Genomic DNA, 17,508 nt, shown 5'->3' on the forward strand with positions numbered 1-17,508 from the left:
ACAGACATAGAAAGCTTAGGGATATACATTTTCTATATCACTTATCCTTAACTATAGAGAAAAGAATCAAAACATCCATGTTATCTTTTCCAGTTTTCTACTTTAAATAATCAATGTAACCTTGTGATTTCTATTTTTAGCCTTGTTGGTTTTAACTTTTAGAATATTTTTATGTTTTTCCTTTAATTTCTTGTGGAAGTCTCTAAGTCAAGGTCTTGTGATTTATTGCAAATTCTATGATTTTCATACTGTATGGTACAGTACCAACAACAAGAATCTAACAAATACTTCAATGCTGATTAAGTAAGCAAGTTACTTATTGTCTGGCAAGATTGTCAGCACATCTTTTTTAAAAATAATTTATTGTTATGAACACTGATAAGTGCATCTATGTCTGTGAGAACATGGGATCCCCTGTAACTGGAGTTACAGAGTTGTAAGCTGCTATGTGGGTGATAGGAATTGAGCCTTGATCCTCTGGAAGCACAGCCAGTCTTCTTAACTGCTAAGCCAACTCTCCAGCCCCACATCTTTTTTTATAAAAATAAATTATTTTATTTAGTATGTGATTTTGTGTATGTGTATGTGCCTTATTGGGGTTGTGGAGATCTTTTAGAAATTGGCTTTGTTTTTCTTCCTCGGGTTCCAGGGATTGAACTTAGGTTGACAGGCTTTTGCGGCAAACACTATTACCCACTGAGCCATCTCACTGGCCTTCTTAGCACATATTGAGCAACATCCCTCATCTAGTTGTCTTTACCTGTCTTTATGTCTATATGAATTGTATGGGCAAAACAATATTTTTTCTTTACCTGGATATGTATGTATCTGCTGGTATTTCTACCATGGGAACAGCTGAATATTATCACTGCATGTAAATAATTATATTAGTGAGATCTTCTGTGCTAGGAAAATCAATAGTTTATAACTTTAGTCATTATTAGTGTGTAGTGATTCCAAAGAAGATAATAACACTGAGGTACTAGCTGGTCTAACTAATAAAAAAGGGTACTTAGAAAAGACAGGTGTATAGACTCTGAGGGGGGAAGAGATTTGAAAAGTGGATCTTTAATAGGAAAGTTAAAATGCAGAATATCTTCTTCTTTTTAATCTGTAAGTTAGCATATTTTTATAGGTTCTCCCGAAGCAAAAATAGTCCTGTTCAATGATAAGTGCTTGTGGTAATGGATGTACCAGTCACTCTGATATGACCATCATGCATCCTTTACATGTGTTAAAATATTAATACAGGTAAACATTATATTCCATAAAGAGGGGCAAATACTCCAGATCATTTTAAAAACATTGAAAACATTAACAGAAAAATAAATGTCTCACAAAATAGTTTGGAGTATGATACCTAAGCAATTATTTCATGTTAATTTAAAACTTAATCAAAAATAGATATCTCATGACTGTTTTGGATGATGACACCTGCTGTGGATATCGCTCTGTGTAAATAAATTTCTGATTGGCCAGTGGCCAGGCAGGAAGTATAGGCGGGACAAGAGAGAAGAGAATTCTGGGAAGTAGAAGGCTGGGAGAGACACCGCCAGCCGCCACCATGAAAAGCAACATGTAAAGACACTGGTAAGCCACAAGCCATGTGACAAAGTATAGACTAACAAAAATGGGTTAATTTAAGACAGAAGAAGCAGATAACAAAAAGCCTGCCACGGCCATACAGTTTGTAAACAATGTAAGTTTCTGTGTGCTTTCTTGGTTGGGTCTGAGCGACTGTGGGACTGGTGGGTAAGAGAGATTTGTCCTGACTGGGCCAAGCAGGAAAACTCTAGCTACAGACACCTGAAGTGCTTAATTTGCCTATAGTCAATAGATCTCGATAATGCCTACCAGTCTCCCAAGAAATAGGGGACATATTTTTTCATATTTTAATTTTTCTATGGAAAGAATAGGACTCACTGTCATCAAATGCTGTAACTAGTGGCTAAAATACACTTGAAATGAACAGGACTGAATTAACCCCTTTGAAGTAGCCATCCTCTCTGGGTTCCGTTCTCTTCATTTTACTATTAGCAGTTTTGGCATACATCACTTTTTCTAAGCCTCTTTGAACATTTTCAGAATGTGACCTTTCTGTGTCACAAAACCCTGTGGTTAACTGCCCTTAAATTTACTTTTCACTTGATAACATGGAACTCCTAACAATGAAGAGAATAAACACAACTAGATTTCAAAGTGACAAGGAGAAGAACCTGATACATGTGTTAAACATTTTTTTTATTGAAAATAGATTTTTTTTCTCTCATACAATATAACCCAACCACAGTTTCTCCTCCCTCTGTTCCCCCTAGCTCCCCTCTCTCCCAGATCCATCCCACCTCCATTTCCTCTTTAGATAAGAGCATGTCTCCAATGACATCAGCCAAACAGGACAAAACAAGACACAATAAGATAAGGTAAAAGCCTCATATCAAGGCTGGACAAGGCAACCCAAAAGGAGAAAAAGAGTCCCCAGAGCAGGTAATAGAATCAGACACATCTTCTCTCGCTGTTAGGAATCAAACCAAAACACCAAACTAACAGTCATAAAATATATGCAGAGGACCTGATACAGACGTCTGGAGGCCCCCACATTGCCACTTCAGTCTGTGAGTCCATATGATCCCTGCTTAGTTAATTTGGTAGACCATGTTCTCCTGGTGGCTTTCATCCCCTCTGACTCTTACAAACTTTCCTCTCCCTCTTCTGCAGGGTTCCTGGGAGGGGAGGGGCCTGACAGAGACCTCCAAGGATTGGGTCTTTGCACCTGCTCCCATCAGCTTCTAAATGAAGTCTCATTGATTACAACTGGACAAGGCATTGATCTAGGAAGAACCAGATACATTTCAAAGTGGCAAAGAGAGGACCAGCTGCTGAAGTCTTGAAGACCCCAACACTGTTGCAGGGTATGATAGCTCTATATTCAGGCTCCTTTTCAAGGGGAAAAAAATAGTCCAGACTAAAGTATAAGGTGAAACTAAACAAGTATATCTGTATTGATTCATATTCAAAACCAACCCTTTAATTACTGAGTATTACACTTATTCATGAGTTCCTTTATGCTAAGTTCTTGTTTGAGGAGGCAACCACAGAAAATAGAGAAGCACTGAACTTATCTACTTTACCATTTTCAACTAATATTTTAAAAGCAAACTGTGGACAGAGATCATGTAGAATGTTTCATTCATAGTTTTAATTAAGACAAAGGGCATTACATTTAAATATCCCATGAGTAAGTGTGCCATACTCTAGGGAAGCACAACAGTGAAGGGTAGGTTGTGGTTTAGTTCTTGGTTCTAACTTACCACTATCACCACCAAATTTGGCAACAGTAAAAGATTTCCAAATATACAATAACCAAAAATATTTAAAGTCAACTGAATGACGAATTTAAGGTGTTTCTGGCAGCATTTTTTTTCTTCTTACATATTGTGACCTTACTGCAAACTTGGTTCTGAACACAACATGGATACTTGGAAGTGCATATGCTGTCATATCATGGGACGCCAATGTATGCTGCATAAAGTGCCTTGGCTCAGATTCAAGACTGTTGTGTGTTATGAATTTATGCTTTTTTCTGTTTACAAAGTTTTCTGCCCTTATGAAAGCATAATGTTTTAATTACAAAAACAAAACACTTAGTATTTATTTCCAATAGTCATTTATCAAATTAGTACATCTCTGGATTGGATTGTGTTAGAATGTTTGACTTAAAAATTGCTGTTTGAGTCATGTAATTGGATTTCCTAGAGAAACCAATATGTGAGTTTTTATAATAATGTATAAAATTGTCCTAAACAAATTTATGTCATTTTATTTCATTCACATTTTATTGTTGTATGTGCATACAAATATGTGTGCACATGTGTTGGAGGTACATGTGTATGTGAGTGCATGCATGTGTTTCTATAGCATTGGGGATCAACAGATTAACCTCAGATGTTACTCCTCTAGAGCTGTCCACCTTGTTTTATTGATGCAGGGTCTCTTCCTAATCTTTATGTTTACCTATTGTTTCTTCAAGAGATACCTCTGGATAATTTTTTTTTAAATCTTAAACCAAAATATGAGTGTTCAACCTGGAAATAAATATCATGAGAATGTAGGTAGCATAAAATCTCTTTCAGAGAAAAATCTTTATTGTAGTGCAGCAGTTATCATGATAGAACTCAACATGATTGTGTAAACATACTTTGAACCAGTTTGGGAAAATAATTCCTGACATAATACAGTACACTTTGCATCTACAACAAATGCCTTGAGATATAACAAAAGAGCCTGAGGCAGGCAGGAGTTTGAGGTTGTTGATTTGTTTAATCAAAGACAGCTAAAATTTCTTATGGGAATTTGAGGGTAAGATGTGAAGTTTCATAAACTTCTACTGTCATCTGAAGTTTACATTTTGAGAAAGTATGTTGGAATAATTCTCATTTCCTGATTCATGTGCTTAGAAATTTCTTTGGCTTAGAAACATCAAAGGAAGGAGAAGAATGATGGCATACAATCATTTACAAAAGCATCACCCTATCCATGAGCTTGAATTTTACCCACAATCTTCTTCTACATAAAAGAACCTATGCACCTGTCAAAAAGCACATTTGGAAATTTCTTGACTTCCAACTTGTAAAGTAGTCATGAACCTTGGCAATGCTTTTCATCTGGCTGTTTTCAGTGTTTATGTTTTAAATGAATTGTCTGATTTCTGATAATCATGAAGACTGAGAGAGAGAGAGAGAGAGAGAGAGAGAGAGAGAGAGAGAGAGAGAGAGAGAGAGAGAGAGAGAGTTTCTTCTACCTGCCACATCCATGCTTCAGTGAGGGTGTGATATGATGTCAGCAATTGTTTGACTGCATCAAATAAGACGAAAACTTCACCTTAAGCTGTTCTCAGTCATCTTCCTGCCATCATCTGCTGCTGTCTTTCTGAAATAGTTCTTCACTTTGCTCAGGCTAGACAATTCCTTCTTTAAGTTCTTAGCTCAGCCGTAATCTCCTACAGAGGCATTAAAGCCCCAGCATAGCACTTGCCACATTTTACTGTTATTGATTACTTGCCTATTTTTCCCATTTAAGTTCTTGAAACCATTTAGTTGTCTCCAGCTCTACTCATGGGTCCTTAAGTGCCTATTCCATAACCCCTGGTAAATAACAGCAAAACTTCATTCAGAAAATGAGTCAGTGGATGGATGTTAGTTGACCCAAGCTCATCTGAGTCAGCAGACTATGATCAAAGGTTGGAAGTAATGCCATACTTTGTGACCCATAGTTCAGGGTGAGCTCTAAATAGGTTTATAGATTATCTGACCTTCTGGATACTAGATAATTTTTGGCCTTCCTTTTCTTGGTACATCTTTTGGACTCAATTTTTTTTCCACAATATCTTGTTGGTCAATGAAATTCTCAGTTAGGATCAGTTTTGGTTTTTGCTGATGAAAGGCTCATTTATATTATTGGGATAATGCAAGCATTTTTTTTACTGGGAGCTAAAATAAGATATGTACTCAATTCTAAACTCTTTTTATCCTATTTTAACACATTAAAATAAATATATATGATTTTAGTTTTCTAAAGTCTTTGTTCAGGATATATTTATCAGCTATCTATATTATATAAATTATAATATTCAGAGTATATGTCCCTGGGCTGGAGAGTGGCTCAGAGGTTAAGAGCACTGACTGCTCTTCCAGAGGTCCTGGGTTCAATTCCCAGCAACCACATGGTGGCTCACCACCATCTGTAATGAGATCTGGCGCCCTCTTCTGTGTACATAAAAAAAAAAATGGGTTGGGGATTTAGCTCAGTGGTAGAGTGCTTGCCTAGCAAGCACAAGGCCCTGGGTTCGATCCTCAGCTCCACCAAAAAAAAAAAAAAAAAAAAAAAGAATGGTTTATAGCTCATGTACAAGACTTGAGTTCAGTTCCCAGAATCCACACTGAGGAGCTCACAAAGTCCTGCAGTTCTAGCTTCAGGAGATCAATTCCCTTTTGGCTTCTATGGACACATTCAACCACATGCAAATAAACATATGTAGGCAAAAACTCATACACATTTTTAAAAAGAATATATGGTTCTTATCCCAAGATAACATGTTTCATGTTCAATATGTTAAAGTGTAGTATAATTGCTTACAAGTCATTTCAAGAGAGTTCTCTATTTTTATTTTTATTAATTAAAATTATTCTTTGAAAATTTCATATATATGTTATATGTAGTGTTACATATATATACATACACATATGTATATATCTATGTCTCTGTCTATATATATGTGTGTGTGTGTGTGTGTGTGTGTGTGTGTGTGTGTGTATAAACAGAAACCAAGATCAACAATAAAGACAAGCCATTTATTTTGTGCTAGGTAGGAAATATAGTTTTTGTGTGATGTGCCTAAGTCTCAATTCTATATAGAAATAATCTAAATAAGAGATAAACACAATAGTACTTAAAATAGAGTTACATGTTTTTTTATAGTTACCTAAACATTTTATTTTCTAGCATTGACATAGTTGTGGGGCATTCAAACATAAAATTTGAATGTTAAAACTTTGTTCTCTTTCCTTTGTCCCTGACAAAACTGACAATGGTTTACTGGAGGTGAAATAAGTGTTAGGCACAAAAGTATAACTTTATTAACTAATGGATATCTTGTTCACCCATGTAAAGAACAAACAAAATAAAACTAGGAATGCAACAAGGATCGTTTCAGATAAGTCTCATATTCTTTTATGTGAGCCATTTTCTGCCTGTGAAACAGATCTGTAAGTGAATTTTAGAATGTTTTAGTTATTGATGCTTGTACAAAGTTAATGGGAATGAGAAGCCATGTTCAGGAACTTTGGGGATAGAGGGAATAAAGACAAGTAAGGATGACTTCACAGAACAAAAGGCTTGGCAACTGGAGAAATGACTTAGCATTAAGATCTCTTGCAGCTCTTCCAAAGGACTAAAGTGCTCTTCCCGAGCACCCACATTAGGTGACTCACAACCACCTGAGATTCCGGTTCCAGACATCTGAAGTTTTCTTCTGGCTTTGGTGAGCAACTACGTATGTGTGTGTTTATGTGCATAATTATTTATTGTGTATATATACACACCATAAATAAATAAGTAAGCAAGCAAGTAAATGAAATACTTTTTAAAAAGTTTGGAGATAAGTTTAGGAAATATTTTAACTGGTGAACTACCTGAGCATAAATTTAAGATTCCTTATTAGAATAGTGGAAATGAAGCCTTTCAGTATGTTCATGGTTTCTAATTCCAGTGTTTCCTTTTATACTTGGTTCTTCTAATTGTACCTGACAGACTATTCAAATTATAGTGGTTGGTGTTTTAATAATGGACAATCAAGTATGTAATCGGAATTTGCTATGGTTTAGAAGCTATGATGACTTGTATTGACCTGGTACACTCATTCTAAGATGGGAATCAAATTAAACTAATTTCCACTTCACATATATAAAAATTGAATAGTAAGGAAGTTAAGTTCAGGGTGGAATAGAATTAATGAATATTGAATCCAGAGATTGCATGCAGAATATTTGTTTCTAAAGCTCATGCCAGTGTGCTTTCCTTTACTAAAACTAATCACTCTCATTGATGCTCTTTCAAATCCTTGAGCTTCATTTTTAATTGGAATATAGGTCACAGGCAATCTACTTCTCAAATTATGAAATTTTAAAATTATTTTTATTAGGGTAAAATTAATATTATCTGGTTAGTACTACTTGAATTCTGATACAGTTTGGATTCTCAGCAATATGGGACTTAAAGTATTTGTCAACATCATTGGTTCTGAGTAGCTCATTACAAATATAATCAGCTTTACATATGTCAAAGCTACTTTGAAAGCCAATTGAAATTATTGAATTCAGAAATAAGATTGTATACAATGGAAAAGCTGTATCAATTCTTTAATGAGACTGGGCTGAAAAATAAATGTGAAATTAAATGTCATCATTTCATAATAAGATGTGAGTGTCTTATCAAGAGACGATTATGTAATGTACATATATGGGTATTGGCAACTGTTCTTCTATCTGGATCTTCTTTAAACAATTACTATATTGAGCCTGCACTGACAAATTTGAAAGATAATCAGATATATGAACCTGCCAAAGAAAAGCCATAATATTCAGATGAAGTTTAATGATGTTGTTTGTGTATATTTTGCATAACTGGACACAGGAACCTATAAATTTTGGTTGTACATGTTCCATAAATATGTCAAAGGGTTACTGGGATTAACAGTCTTGGGATCCATGGGAGATAGGTCCCTTTCTTGTGGTTGAACCTTGTACTATTTCCTGGTAAGACTAGAAAGGGGAGCCCTCACTTAGGATTTAAATTATCATGTGAAAAGTTGGAGAGATCTAGGGTTTGTTGTGGTCCATTAAGACAAACCTACTCTCTTTTGGTCAAAAGAATAGAAACTAAATTATTTCTCAGACACTGGTAGAGTTGACACTCTAAGCTACCTAAATACTCCATACATATTATCTTTTCCTATTCAGAGTTAGTCAGATGGAGCCTGTCAATCACTTGGCCAGAAATCTATCCTCACAAGAAATCTGCTTCATTTGAAGAGAAAGTGGAGAAGAGAGGACTACTTATTCCCTTAATGAAATAATGTACTTCTCTTTCCCAGAATCTGCTCCTTTGATCAGCTACTTGAAGGACTTCCAACATGGACCACTGATGAGCTTGCTCACTCTGTTGAGATCTAACTCAGAAGCATAATATTTCCTTTGCTTCTTCCTATCTCTATTTCTCTCTGATACTGATGAAGTGCCAAACATGCTTTCTTTGGCACTCTGGACTTGCTCTTTGCATTCTGCTCCTTTTCCACTATGCTGCATTTGCTGACCTCCCTTGTTGAACTGGCCTGCTTTCTGGAAGACAGGTCTTTCTGCTTTTTGTTCTCTAATCCCCTCCACCAGGCTACTGCCAAGATTTATAACTTAATTGTATTATTGCCCTGTTAATTTCATCTCAGGCTCTAATAATGTCCTGTGCTTTCTTTTGAGACCATTTAAAATTATTTTATTAACAAGAATTAATAATCCCCAAAGGGAAGGTCAAGTTTCTCCACTAATATTGTAGTTAGCTTTTCTGGGGATGGGGTGGATTTGATTCTTTTGAGATAGGGTCTCATGAGACCACATTGTTCTTAAACTTACTATATGCTGATACTGCAGTAGCTTTAAAGGTCGTTGAAAGTGAACCTTCTCTTCTATTTTCCTAGTAACACTTTGCCATTCCCCAGGCATCCTAGTCAAAAGAATGGATTGTTTTTGTCCCTGGGTGGAGATATGACATTCTGATATGCTTAAAAAATTATGTTATTTTTTATTGAAATAAGAATACTGTATATTATTTCTCCTCCTTTAAGATTTAATCTATCTGGGACTATCAATCACCTGGCTAGGAAATCACTTCTCAGGAAAACTGTTTTCCTAAAGCCATGCTAAAGGGAATAATTATCCCATTAATGAGATTACATAGCTATCTACCCCATAAACCCTGGCCCTGTGCAATTGATTGCAGAGCTTCGTCATGTAGCATATGTGGGATGCCCATGTTTCTGAGTAACCCTTAAAAGCATAACTTTCCTTTTCTTCTTTTTCTGTCTCTTTTCCTTACAGGTAAGTAAATCATGGATGTGCTTTCCCTGATCTTCTAGGTTTACTTACTCACTCTCTGAAGACCTCTGCACCCCATCTTCATCCATGTACCTGCTTCTCTTGCAATGTGGCTGCTTGCTGACCTTCAGTGCTGAACCTGCCTAATTTCTTAAATTCCACTGCAAAAGGCGTGCCATTTGCCTTTCTCTTCCCCCTTTCCATCTCTCTTTTCTTGGCTTCTATTGAGATTTTTGAGGTTGTCTGCTCTCCTGTTTTCCTTTCAAACACCAATAAAACTGTCCTCAAGCCCATTCTAAATTATTTTATTAGTGAGATGTAGAAACAAAGGAGGGGGAACACTGGCTTCACTGGTTGGCCTTGAACTTCTTATCCTCCTTCCTCTACTTTCTGAGTGTCAGAATTACATGTGTATAGCACTCTGCCTTGCAACCTTGGTGTTTGGGTATGAAACTTAGAATTGACTTCTGAATTTTTACCATGGAATCCTGATAGAATTTTGGGTCTTGTAGTTAGACTGAAAATCAATTTAAAATAAAACCTATTTGCTAATAGCGACTCTTCTATATCATGAACAGTGTAATCAGCATTTTAGGTCTCTATTTGCTCTCAATAATAATTCATAGACTTCCTTGCATGGTTCTCTTGCTCCATTACATTCTTTCATAGCTATGACACATTTTCATACAATTACCATTAAAAAAAAGATTTCCTAAGTTAAGTGTGGTGGTTTATACCTGTAATCTTAGAGCTTGAAAGGCTAAAGTAGCAGGGTTACTAAGAATTCAAGCAAATATTTTCAATATGATTTCTATTTTTTTTTTGGTAAGAATGTATTTTAATTACATTTGTCCCTTTTCTTTCTTCCCTCCAAACCCTCACTTATATCATACCTACTCTTCTTCAAAATCATAAACTCATTTTATCTCAATTGTTATTGCAGACATATATATTTGTATGTATGTATATTTGCATATACATATGTATTTGTACATATTATATATTTGCATGTTCATACACTTGTATTTGTTTATACATATATTCATAAATATAACCTGTTGAGGCCATATATTTCCTTGTCTATATGTTTTCAGAGTTGACCATTTGGCACTGGATAGCTGACTGTTGTGCTCTTCCTGGGGGAGGATCACCCCTCCCACTCCTAGCTTTACTCATTTGTCTTTAGTTCTTTGTGTAGGACCCAGACTTTGTGGGCTTTCCCCTTCCACTTTGGCACATTAGCTGGTGTCATTGTTCAAGTTGGGCAGTCATGTTGGTGAGACTTTAAGTTGTAGCTTCTGATGTTTCTAGGAGACTCAATTTCACAGCAAATTCCTCAATCCTCAGGCTCTTATAATCTCTCTGCCCCCTCTTCCACAGTGTTTATTGATCTTCAGGTATGGGTGTGTTTTGTAGATACATCCATTGGGACTGGGCTCCACAATATCCTACAATAGAGTTTTCTTAATTCTCATAGTTCATCTATGGATTTATCGGGATTTTAACATACATAGTCTTATTTATAAATCCTGAAAAGAATTCTATCTTTATTTTAGCTTATAAACAATGTACTTTTAATTGCCATAATTACAATGTAAGAGTTTGATCATATTTTAAATCAAAATGGTCACAGTATAGTTTTTATATCCTTATATACAGTGTTTGCTAGATCTTTGACTTCTTATTTATAACTTTTTAAGTTGAGGAAATTTCCTAATTTACTGGGAGGTTTTAATGTGAGTGGCGTTAGAATTTTTCAAAGACTTCATTTGCCTGTATTAGAACCATCATGCTTTTTTTTTTTTTAACTCTTTTGTTATGGTGAACTATACTAGTTGATTCTTCAAGGGTAAAAGAAATTTGCCATCCAAGAGTAAGAACTACCTCTTAATGACTTTTATATTTTTCATTTTTTACAGAATTTTGTTGAACATTTCTTTCTTGGCAGCATAATTCCTTTATTAAACAAAGTGGAAAATATTGCCTCCTTAACTACCATCATTTCCCTGTAGAAAAAGTTCTTGGTGGTGAGAATTATTTGTACATCCAGGAATCCTTCAAGTTCAGACTCTGTGGGTTAATACACAAACTCATTGGAAGGTCAGTAGGCCTTAAGCTTGACCTTCCTTGCTCTCACCAAACCTCTGTAACTAGTTCTTCATCAGATTTTTGATAGCTTCATAGAAGATTGTGCTATTTTTTATGTGATAGTTGATCGAAAGTGCAAGGGAATAACAATCTTTTACAACTCAAAGGCTGTAAAATGATTGAATTCTTGATTTTAATTATACTTTCAGAATACTTTTGACTGGGCTTTAATTTTTGATTTTTAAATATTTTTATTAATTTATGAGTTTCATACAATGTATTTTGATCATATTCAGTCCCTAGTCCTTTCTCTTACTCCTCCCTAATTATGTCTTCCCTCACTACCTCCAACCTCATATCCTTATATTTAAAAAAGCATTTAATAACCCAGCAATTCCAGTTTTGCTATCTATATACTCCTGGGGTGGGGCAATCCTCTGTATTATGGTTGACCTTATCGGGGCAACATCCTTAAAGAAAACTGACTATCCCTCCCCCAGAAGCCATAAACTGCCCACCCACAGCTCTTTGGTCCGGTGTAGGAATTCATAGTAGCTAGTTCTTTGCCAAAATTCTTTCCATCTTGTCATTTAATTTTTGAAAAATATTAATCAGACTTATTTGAAATTAACTGTTTGACAACTCTGATTTCTAGGTGCCCTCTGATTCTCTTCTGTCATCTGGCTTTTTACTTGGTCTCAGTCAAAAAGAACACTTAGTGAGGTATAACTCCTTACCAGAAAAAAAAAAAGATTCTGATAGTAGGAATCTGCAAAATCATTTTATTTTGCTGGTTTTCTGTTAATTTTTAGCTCTACCAATAAAAAGCAGTAAAAGGAGACTAGAGCGTTGGAGGAGAAGCACATACCTTACTTGCTGAAGTAGCAGCAACTGGTTCTATTTTCAGCATTTCAGACAGACATAGAAATGGTTTAATGGGCTTGCTCAGAACATCCACCACTAAGCAGGCAGCACGGTTTTCTAAGAAGCCTGGGTTTCAACTGCCCCTGAATTGTCTTCCAAGAACAGAGGTTTCACCAAACAAGCATCAAGCCCTTCCTGGTTTCTCGTGTGTTCCTCTTCCCATCACTGCCTGTGTTTCAGGCCTTTACCTTTCTTCTCCAATGGTGAGTGCAATCCTTGCATTTGCTACTTTTGTCTTTTCTTAAGAGTGCTTGTGTCTCTGTCTGCCCCTTTTCAGTTTGACTTCCATTGAAAAGTTCTTCACATCAATTATTGATAGCAATGGACATTGCATGCTTTGTTTTTTGTAACCTTATTCTTACTTACATTTTGTGATGATATAATTGATTGTTTGACATTTTGCATTCTTTAATTTTGAAACACAATGGCACAATGAGGTAAAATGGTCCTAGAGGACTTTTGCTTGGGGGAAGTTCTTCTATCTGATCATGATTTGATACTTTTTTAAAATTTTATTTTACTTAGTTAACTTTTTTTTCATTTATTTTATAAACCAACCACAGTTTCCCTTCCCTGCTTTTCTCCTGTTCCTTCCCCCAGACTCCAGTCTACTCACTTCTCTATCTACTCCTCTTCTGTCTCCATTCAGAAAGGTGCAGGCCTCCCATGGGCTTGAATAGAGCAAAACACATCAAATTGAGGTAAGACCAAGCTCCCTCCCCACCCCCCCGCAACAAATCTGGAGTAGATAATCCAGCATGGGGAACCAAAATTTGAGCTGCTTCAAAAAGATGAACTTAAGTTCTGGTAGGTACTGGTGTATGTCTGTTTTATACTACATTAACAAAAATATCTTTCAGTGTGGTAATTGAATTTCATTTGTGAGGAAGAGCGGCTCCTTTTGGGTGGCTTCTGAACTACTTAAAATTTAGCTGTTGGAATGGATATGAAAGCAGGACCCAACCTTCTGCTGTATACAAGAAACACACCTCAACCTCAAAAACAGACATTACCTCAGAGTAAAGGCTTGGAGGAAAACTTTCCAATTCAATGGACCTAAGAACCAAGCTGATGTAGCTATCCCAATATCTAACAAAATAGACTTCAAACTAAAATCAATCAAAAGAAGGGCATTTCATATTTATCACAGGAAAAACTATCAAGATGAAGTCTCAATTCTGAACCTTTATGCCCCAAATACAAGGGCACCTACATTTGTAAAAGAAACATTACTAAAGGTCAAATCACATATCAAACTCCACACAATAATAGTGGGATACTTCAATACCCCTCTCTCACCACTGGACAGGTCTGACAGACAGAAACTTAACAGAGAAATAAAGGAACTAACAGATGTTATGACTCAAATGGAAGTAACAAACATCTATAGAACATTTCACCTAAACACAAAAGAATATACATTCTTCTCAGTGCCCCGTGGAATCTTCTCAAAAATTGACCACATACTCAGTAACAAAACAAGTCTTAACAGATAAAAATGATTGGAATAACCTCCTGTATCTTATCAGACCACCATGGCTTAAAGCTAGAATTCAACAACAACACAAAATGCAGAAAGCCCACAAACTCATGGCAACTGAGCAATGCTCAACTGGATCATCACAGGGTCAAGAAAGAAATAAAGAAAAAAATTAAAGACTTCTTAGAATTCAATGAAAATGAATGAACAACATACTCAAATTTATGGGATACTATGAAAGCAGTGTTAAGAAGAAAGTTCATGGCACTAAGTGCCTACATAAAGAAGTTGGAGAAATTTAACACTAGTGACTTAACAGCACACCTGAAAGCTCAAAAACAAAAAGAAGCAAACTCACCCAGGAGGAGCAGAGGACAGAAAATAATCAAACTGAGGGCTGAAGTCAATAAAATAGAAACAAAAAGAACAATGCAAAGAATCAATGAAACAAAGAGTTGGTTCTTTGAGAAAATCAACAAGATAGACAAATCCTTGTCAAAATTAACCAAAAGTCAGAGAAAGAATATCTAAATTAACAAAATCAGAAATGAAAAGAGGGACATAATAACAGACACTGAGGAAATTATTAGGTCATACTTTGAAAGCTTGTACTCCACAAAATTGAAAAACATAAAAGAAATAGACAATTTTTAGATAGGTACCACATACCAAAATTAAATCAAGATTAGATAAACACTTTAAAGAGGCCTATAACCCCTAAGGAAATAGAACCAGTCATCAGAAGTCTTGCAAACCCCCTCCCAAAAAAAAGTCCAGGGCCAGATTGTTTCAGTGTATAATTCTACCAGAATTTCAAAGAAGAGCTAATACCAATACTCCTGAAATTGTTTTGAACAATAGAAACAGAAGGAACATTGTTAAACTTTTTACAAGGCTACAGTTATCTTGATACCCAAACAACATAAAGACGCAACCCAGAAAAATAATTACAGACCAATCTCCCTCATGGATAGTGATGCAAAAATTCTCAATAAAATATTAGCAAACTGCATCCAAGAACACATCAAAAAATCATCCACTGTGATCAAGTAGAGATGCAGGGATGGTTAAACTTATGAAAATCTGTCAATGTAATCAACCATATAAACAAACTGAAAGAAAAAAAAAAACCCTACATGATCATATCATTAGCTGCTAAAAAAGCCTTTGACAAAATCCAACACTCCTTCATGATAAAGGTCTTGGAGATATCAAGGATACAAGGATAAATACCTAAACATAATGAAGGCAATATACAGCAAGCTAACAGGCAGAATCAAACTAAATTGCAAGAAACTCAAAGTGATTTTAGTAAAATCAGGAACAAGACAAGGCTGTCCACTCTCCCCATATCTATTCAATATAGAATTTGAAGATCTAGCTAGAGCAATAAGACAGCAAAAGGAGATCAAAGGATACAAATTGGAAAGGAAGAAGTCAAGCTTTCAGTATTTAAAGATGATATGATAATATACATAAGTGACCCTGAAAATTCTACCAAGGAATGCCTACAGCTGATAAACACCTTCAGTAATGTGGCAGAATACAAGATTAATTTAAAATATGTCAGTATTCCTCCTACATTAAATTATGATAAACAGGCAGAGAAAGTAATTAGAGAAACATCACCCTTTACAATAGCCACAAATAACAAAATATATTGGGTTAACTCTAACCAAATAAGTGAAAGACTTGTATGACAAGAACTTTAAGTTTTGAAGAAAGAAATTGAAGAAGATGTCAGAAAATGGAAAGGTCTTCCATATTCTTAGATAGGATCAACATAATAAAAATGGAAATCTTACCAAAAGCAATCTGCAGATTCAATGCAATCCCCATCAAAATCCCAATGCAATTCTGCACAGACATTGAAAGAATACTACTCAACTTCATATGGAAAAACAAAATACTCTGCATAGCCAAAACAATCTTATACAATAAAGGAACTTCTGGAGGTATCATCATCCCCAACTTCAAGCTCTGCTATAGAGCTATAATAATAAAAACAGCTTGGTACTGGCATAAAAATAGATTTATTGATCAATGTAATCAAATCAAAGACCCTCACATTAATCCACAAACCTATGAACATCTGATTTTTTTTTAAAGAAGTCAAAATTAATCAATTCCTTAAATGTCTTTCAGCATTTTGAGCTTCCTCTGTTGAGAATTCTCTGTTTAGTTCTATAGCCCATTTCTTAACTGGACTGTTGGGCATTTTGATGTCTAATTTCTTGAGTTCTTTATATAGTCTGGACACCAGCCCTCTGTCAGATATGGGGTTGGTGAAGACCTTTTCCCAATTCTGTAGGCTGTCACTTTGTCTTGTTGACTGTGTCCTTTACTCTACAAAAGCTTCTAGTTTCAACAGGTCCCACTGATTGATTGTTTCTCTCAGTGTCTGTGCTACTGGTGTTATATTTAGAAAGTGATATCCTATGCCAATGAGTTCAAGACAACATCCCTAATCATCAGGGAAATAGAAATCAAAACGACTCTGAGATACTACCTTACACCCGTCAGAATGGCTAAGATGAAAAACACTGAAGACAGCTTATGCTGAAGAGGATGTGGAGCAAGGGGAACTCTCCTCCACTGCTGGTGGGAATACAAGCTTGTACAGCCACTTTGGAAATCAATATGGCGCTTTCTTAGAAAATTGGGAATCAATATCCCCCAAGACCCAGCTATACCACTCTTGGGCATATACCCAAGGAATACTCAATCATACCACAAGGGCACTTGCTCAGCAAAGTGCTAGAGAGGTCCTCAGAAATCCACAAAGATACCTCCACTGTAGACTACTGGCAATGGTCGAGAGAAAGCCCGAACTGACCTACTCTGTTGATAGGATGGCCAAACACCTTAACTGTCGTGCTAGAAATCTCACCCAATGACTGAGGGAAGCAGATGCAAAGATCCACAGCCAGGCCCCAGGTGGAGCTCCAGGAGTCCAATTGATGAGAAAGAGGAGGGATTCTATGAGCGAGAATTGTTGAGACCAAGATTGGAAAAAGCACAGGAACAAATATCCAAACTAGTGGAAACACATGAACTATGAACCAAAAGCTGTGGAGCCCCCAACTGGATCAGGCCCTGTGGATAAGTGAGACAGTTGATTAGCCTCAACTCTTTGGGAGCCACCCAGGCGGTGGGACCAGGACCTGTCCTTAGTGCATGAGCTGGCTGTGTGGAACCTGGGACACTTTGCTAAGCCTGGGAGGAGGGGACTGGACCTACCTGGACTGAATCTACCAGGTTGAGCTGAATCCCCAGGGGAGTCTTTGCCCTGGAGGAGATGGGAATCGTGGGTGGCCTAGCAACAGGGTCTGTGAGAGTTCCTCGTCACTGCCAGCATTCCTGATCATGTCTCGT

The sequence above is a fragment of the Onychomys torridus genome, chromosome 1 (genome assembly GCF_903995425.1).
Source record: "Onychomys torridus chromosome 1, mOncTor1.1, whole genome shotgun sequence".
NCBI classification, from domain to species: Eukaryota; Metazoa; Chordata; class Mammalia; order Rodentia; family Cricetidae; genus Onychomys; species Onychomys torridus.